At 35.0% G+C, this 6,007-nt stretch overlaps 1 long non-coding RNA gene across 1 annotated transcript; it reads right to left on the bottom strand.

Moving 5' to 3' along the window:
* Nucleotides 1-3,944: 3,944 nt before the first annotated feature.
* Nucleotides 3,945-5,107, bottom strand: LOC141629308 (uncharacterized). The gene is made up of 3 exons (XR_012537263.1): nt 4,951-5,107; nt 4,159-4,195; nt 3,945-4,040 (listed from the first exon to the last, which is right to left on the bottom strand). It is a non-coding gene; the product is annotated as an uncharacterized LOC141629308 (long non-coding RNA).
* Between the last annotated feature and the right edge of the window lie 900 nt (nt 5,108-6,007).

Here is a 6,007-nt window from a genome sequence, read left to right as displayed (position 1 = left end):
ACCCTGCTAGGAGTGCTTTCTCATAAGCCATCATAGCATATTGGACTGTAGCTAACAAGCAGATGACTCTTGTACCAAATTGCAAACTAAGATATCTTACACATCAAGTAACATCACATCAAAACTTAGTGCTGATGTAGTTTAATTCGGCTTTCAAACAATGTAAGAGCGGATCATATCTCCAGTCCTTATAAAAGCCATTCAACCATTGGTGTCACTACATGTGACAACTTCATCTCTTCTCCCTCAACTTTTTTATAGGCATCATCGTCAAGCCATGCCTTTGTGGCGCATTCCTTTCCACAATCCAAACCTATGACGACTCATCATCAGCCTACTCCTATTACAAGTCCGCAATACCTCCAAAGACTACTATGTAATACTCTTTTTACATTACAAAACGCTTCTTCCTTTCTCATACACAACACCGCTCCAACTATTTTATCATTCGTTACTCGCATCCTTCTCCACCACTGAACCACTATGGTCCTCAGTTACCCAAGCACAATACTCTCTAAAAACAAACCACCGCAGCCAGATATTTCGAAAATAAACATATACCTACCATAAACTCCCCAATCATCACCTTAAGGTAACTACCCACAAACCACCAATGAACATTAAACGTCACTACTCTCCATAGTACGCCATCATAAACAACCAAGAACAACCCTTAACCACCTCAATGAACCACAGTTGCCCCTCATTCGCAATGTCTGATATGGGGACATGTAGTTGCATTGTGTTAGATTAGTTTTTTTTTTTGTAATATTTGTAAAACCTGTTTCCCTGGTCATTAATGAAAGGTATCCATTTCATTCACCCAAACCCTTTACTCTGTCGCCTACTTCTATGCATCAGTAGTCATTCCTCAATCTCACAAGTTTGCATATTTACAGTAGAGTGTAAAGTATAAGATGTCAAACACTAAAACGAACGAAGTAAAGTTTATATTTATCAAGGTCGTGTCCCATGTAGATTTTAAACCTCTCATTGTCATTAATGATAATAATCCTTTAACCGAGACATATTCAATTGCCACTATATGCTACATTGCTACTATCCTACAACAATCAATCACGAGGTGTTGCCTCAAAAGAACCTAAATAGGAGGCAACTAAAAGTAGACGCTTTGTTGAATTATGTTAAATTAAATTGAATAAGCTATGTCAAACAAGCCCAAAGCGTAAGTAACCCTCTAGAAATACTATGACACAGGAAAATATGCAATCAGAGACACACCCAACGCCATCTTTTAGCAGGTCATCTGCCCACGACAGAAATCTACGGCAGCTAGGTAGCTTCTCGTCCCCATACCAGAAATAAAACAAACAAACGGAAGCGAGGGGCAATTTCTCGTCCCCATACCAGATCTCCAGCTGCTACTATATCCAGTATAAGAAGGTTGTCACTGTAGTGCAGAAAGCATGTGAGCAGCTTTTGTTGATATGTCTCCATAGAGAAGATATCTGAGAAAAAAAGATACTCAAGCTTAGGTGATTTGGATATACTCGTTTTCATATAGAAACTCGTACAGTTGAATATGTAGAGAACTATATCCTATGCAACAACCAAAGATAATAAATATGTACGACAACGGCACTAACCTAGACAGATATAAAAACCTGAACGTGAGGCCTGCATGCACTTGGATGACCGTGACCAAGATATCCGGACCTGACATCTAATTAAAAAGTAGTAAGCTCAGTATTTCAGAAACCCTAGACTACAAGACGGTACCAAACTTAGGGAGAAAAAAAATAGTAGATGAACAAAGAGAAATACTTTGGAATCAGGATGATGATACTACACATGATCACCCACTAATTAAAGGCATGGCCTACCTAGTAATAGATTAGCTTTATGGGAATTATAAGATCGGCGAGTTAAATACATCTACAACGATCCTAAGCCACATAGCTTAAGCTCCATATCATTTCCACGTACCGCTAAGCTCCAGAATACATAGCTTAGACGGCATACGAATGGATCTACCTAATTTGGAAGCCTGTACAGGAGACTTCTGCAAGTTTGCAACTCGACGGCCAAAACTACGATATCCGAGGGACGAAGACCCAGAAATAAAATTACCACAAGGCAGTAAATCTAAGCAACAAAGAACAACCAAACTTACCATGATCTATACCCCGAATGCAGTCCGATTTTGCTGCATCGGGAGTCCTTGACTCCTTGGTGCCTGTTTTTGCTGCTTTAGATATGTACCCTGACAAAGATAAACCCCAATGAACTAAATGTGACTCTAATAAGAATCAAACTAAGAATTTGGTTTACAAATCAATAGATAATAAACTTACTGGCATTTGCTAAAATTTCAGAAGTGACTCCTGTGATAGTGCTTTCCTTGCTTTCCTGAACTTGCTTCTCCAGCAAGCTTTGCTCTTGTCAGCCCCTGAGACCACATCTTCTACACATTAACAACAATCCAAATGCTAGAACTCCTACCATAATAAGTACGACTCCACTCATAACTACCAAGGGTACAACACATTAGGACGTGGAAATCTTCTTAGCGAATGTTGGATATGCCTATCAACTGTCAAACAGTCCCCAAAGAATTTTGCAACTGTTTTTCTTAAACAACCGTAACTTCTCCTGTTAATCTATTGTTCACTATGTCAAACCCGAGTTTCTCACCACATCAAAAGTGATCCGAGAGTGTTCCTACCAGCAGGGGCGGCCCATGAGGGGTTCAATTCGGTTCGTCGAACCGGGGCCCAAAGAGTAGAGGGCCTCAGATTTATAGGATTAAGTTTTGAATTAACCATTGAATGTATGTCTGGTGTAGTGGGAGAGATAGTGTAAATCTATCGTGGCAGCCCGGTTTCAAAACCCCATGAAAGACATTTTTTTTGTTTAAATTTTTTGATTTACTTTCTAAAATTTGAGCAAAATTGGAAACGATCCTTGTACCAATTTATTTATTTAAAAAAGGTTGTGATCTACTCTTGATGTACCAAGAGAACATAGATTTAATATGTGTGTTTAAATAAATTTTATATATTGTGTACATTAGACAACCATTATTCAATATACTATTTAATTATTCGTATCATCGTAATGATTTAGAATCATAATTTTGTAAATGAAAGTTACAATAAAAAGAATATATGAAAAAATTTCATTGTAAAATCATAAAACTGATTAAATGTTAAATGCGAAAAACAGTTGACAATTAAAACTAACATTTTTTCACAACCTTATTATTTAGGGCCCCAAAATAAAATTTAGAACAGGGCCTTCAAATATCATTGGCCGCCCCTGCCTACCAGTTCATTGGATGGCAAGTTCAGGTAGCCAATACCAGGCAGGGAAAAAAGGAACGTTGGTCATCTTCCAATAAGATTATTCAATGATAAGTTGAGGTGCTCTAGTCGATTCAATCGATTACAACTTCTTGGTATAAGCAGAACAAAAAATCAATCAAATCTTTAGCCATCAAATAAAATCAATCTAAAATCAAAACTAAACGTATAACCTCGTAAATAAACATTCAAAAAGACTACGACCACAGTGGAGCCCTAACTAATTAAATTCAAGGCAATCTAATCCCAGTCCCGGCAAATATCAAAATAATAAACAATAAAACGAGCTGAAAAATGCAGTGCACAAACAAAATAAAAGTTTAATACAAAAATTGGTATACACACAAAACCACATTGGTATACACACAAAAAAACAGAGTTTTAAAGCCTAAACCATAAATTAATATACAATAACCATCAATAAGAGCGGAGTATTAAGAATAAAAACAAAAAAAAAAAACAAATAATTAATCAGGGTTAGATTAGAACTACTACCTCCTGTTATAAGTTCAATATCTAACTCAAACCGAGAAGACTCCAACCACAACAACAACAACCTGGTTATTAAAGCGTAAGAAAGAAAATAAAAAAAGAAAGAGTTATACCCAGACCACAATGAAAATACAATAACCAACAGCGGAGCATCGAGAATGACGTGATAGCTCCTTTTACATTGGTTTAAACATTTCCGCCTCACATCTTCGGCCAACGCCATATCTAAAAAAAGGCAGACCAAGCGATGATTTTTAAGAACAATCTGCCAGTAGTAAAGTTATCATCTGAAGTCTAAATTAATACAGCAATAATAAAACCTCTACGAAAGAATTTAACACACCTCCAAAATTCCGCTTCATCTCCCCTGACAAGTCAAGCTGAATTGGGGAAAAAATGAGAACAATGAACAAAACCATTAAGAAATTATAACGACTTCAAAGAAGCGCAAAATACCTGAAGTAAATTCGATTAAATATCCGAAAAAACAGCTGCCTACTGATCTCATGGACATAACAATGATTTAGAGATACCAGGTAAATACTAAGGCCACATTACATACAGTTTGAGAGCAAAGTAAAGCCTAGACATCAAGTATTTAATTTTGAAACATGAATATTCATGTTAAACACTTAGCAATTAGCGATAAATGCCACACATAAACAAGTTCATTAAACACAAACTCAATCCAAAACTCAACACCCATCACAACCTCAGCTACATTTTTGCAACAGAATGTAAAAACAATCTCATTTGGACGACATTAAACACGCCAATTGACTTTCGCCGTCAAATCAAACCAAAGAACACCAATTTCCAACCCCATAACCCGAGAGTTGTACATTCCAGGGTTCCCGACAACCAATTGCTAAAATTAGGTCAAAATTGGATGTCGAAAATATCACCTGAGCAAAACCCAACCACTTCGAACTCGAAATCCCTTCCCGCGAAAGCTAGGGTTTAACTTCGATCAATCAAGTGCCAGAACATATGTGGGTTTATAAAAAGTTTGTGAGTATCATCAGTGGTCAAAAGGTATGTGGAAGTCTCACTGAACCAACAACATCTTAATAGTTAATACCCTAACAATGAAATCAAACTGAAATGAAAAAAAATTGGGATTAAGAGTATATACCTTTTAGATGATGTGAGAATGAGTGGAGTTAGAATCAAGAGACGGATGAGAATGAATGAAATTGGAATGAGGGAAAGAATAGGAGGTTAGTGTGTGGCAGTGAGTGAAAGAAAAATAGAGGGATGAGATTTAGAGGGGGATCCAACGGTGGAGGGGGATCTTGCTTGACAACTATTCATTGCTACAGTTAGTAAGTTGGGGCTTTTTAAATGGTAAGGATGTACCAAAAAAAAATTGTGTACCTTTGATATTAATACTCATCACAAAATATTTAAAATGTAAATATTTTCTTTAAGTCAGAGGGAGTACTATGTATCATATATTACAGAGTATTATATTAAAGTTGAAGTTGGTAATTCATATGAGTGTCAAGTGTCATAAGCGAAATGGTCATATTTAAGATTTTATTTAGTATTGATCGTAATCCGAGGAAGTTGTAATTGACCCTCATTACTTTGTCTAATCGTGAAATTAAACCCCTTAAGTTTCACTTGGACTAATTAAACCCCATTAGTTTGACAAAAGGTTTAATTAAGCCCATTTATTTTCACAAAAGGTGTAATTCAACTCCTTATCAGAAATATATAATTAGATTTTATTTGGGAGAAATATATTAAAATTTTAAAATTTATAATTTAGAAAAAAAAATTATAGTGTAAAAATTTATATTTGAAACTAATTCACAATATAATTTTTTTTAATCGTTAAAAAAAAATAAGATTTTTTATAAAAAAATTGAAAAAATAATTCTTAAAATGTCTTTCTTTTGTAAATAATGAGTTTTCTACAAAAGTTTTTAGCAATTCTCAAACATTTGCTAAAACTTGAGAACCCTTTATAGTAGACTTTATTATGACTACAAAAGTGTTTTTTTGTTTAATTATTTTCGCAAAAAATAACGATTTTTCTATCATATATATATATATATATATATATATATATATATATATATATATATATATATATATATATATAAACGAAAGTCTGAAACACAAATAACATGCAAAAACATACTCCCTCCTATTCTAGATAAACCTCCCTATTTATGGGAGGCACT

This window comes from Silene latifolia, chromosome 2, assembly GCF_048544455.1.
Source record: "Silene latifolia isolate original U9 population chromosome 2, ASM4854445v1, whole genome shotgun sequence".
In the NCBI taxonomy this organism is placed as follows: Eukaryota; Viridiplantae; Streptophyta; class Magnoliopsida; order Caryophyllales; family Caryophyllaceae; genus Silene; species Silene latifolia.
This window is presented reverse-complemented; position numbering and strand designations above follow the sequence as displayed.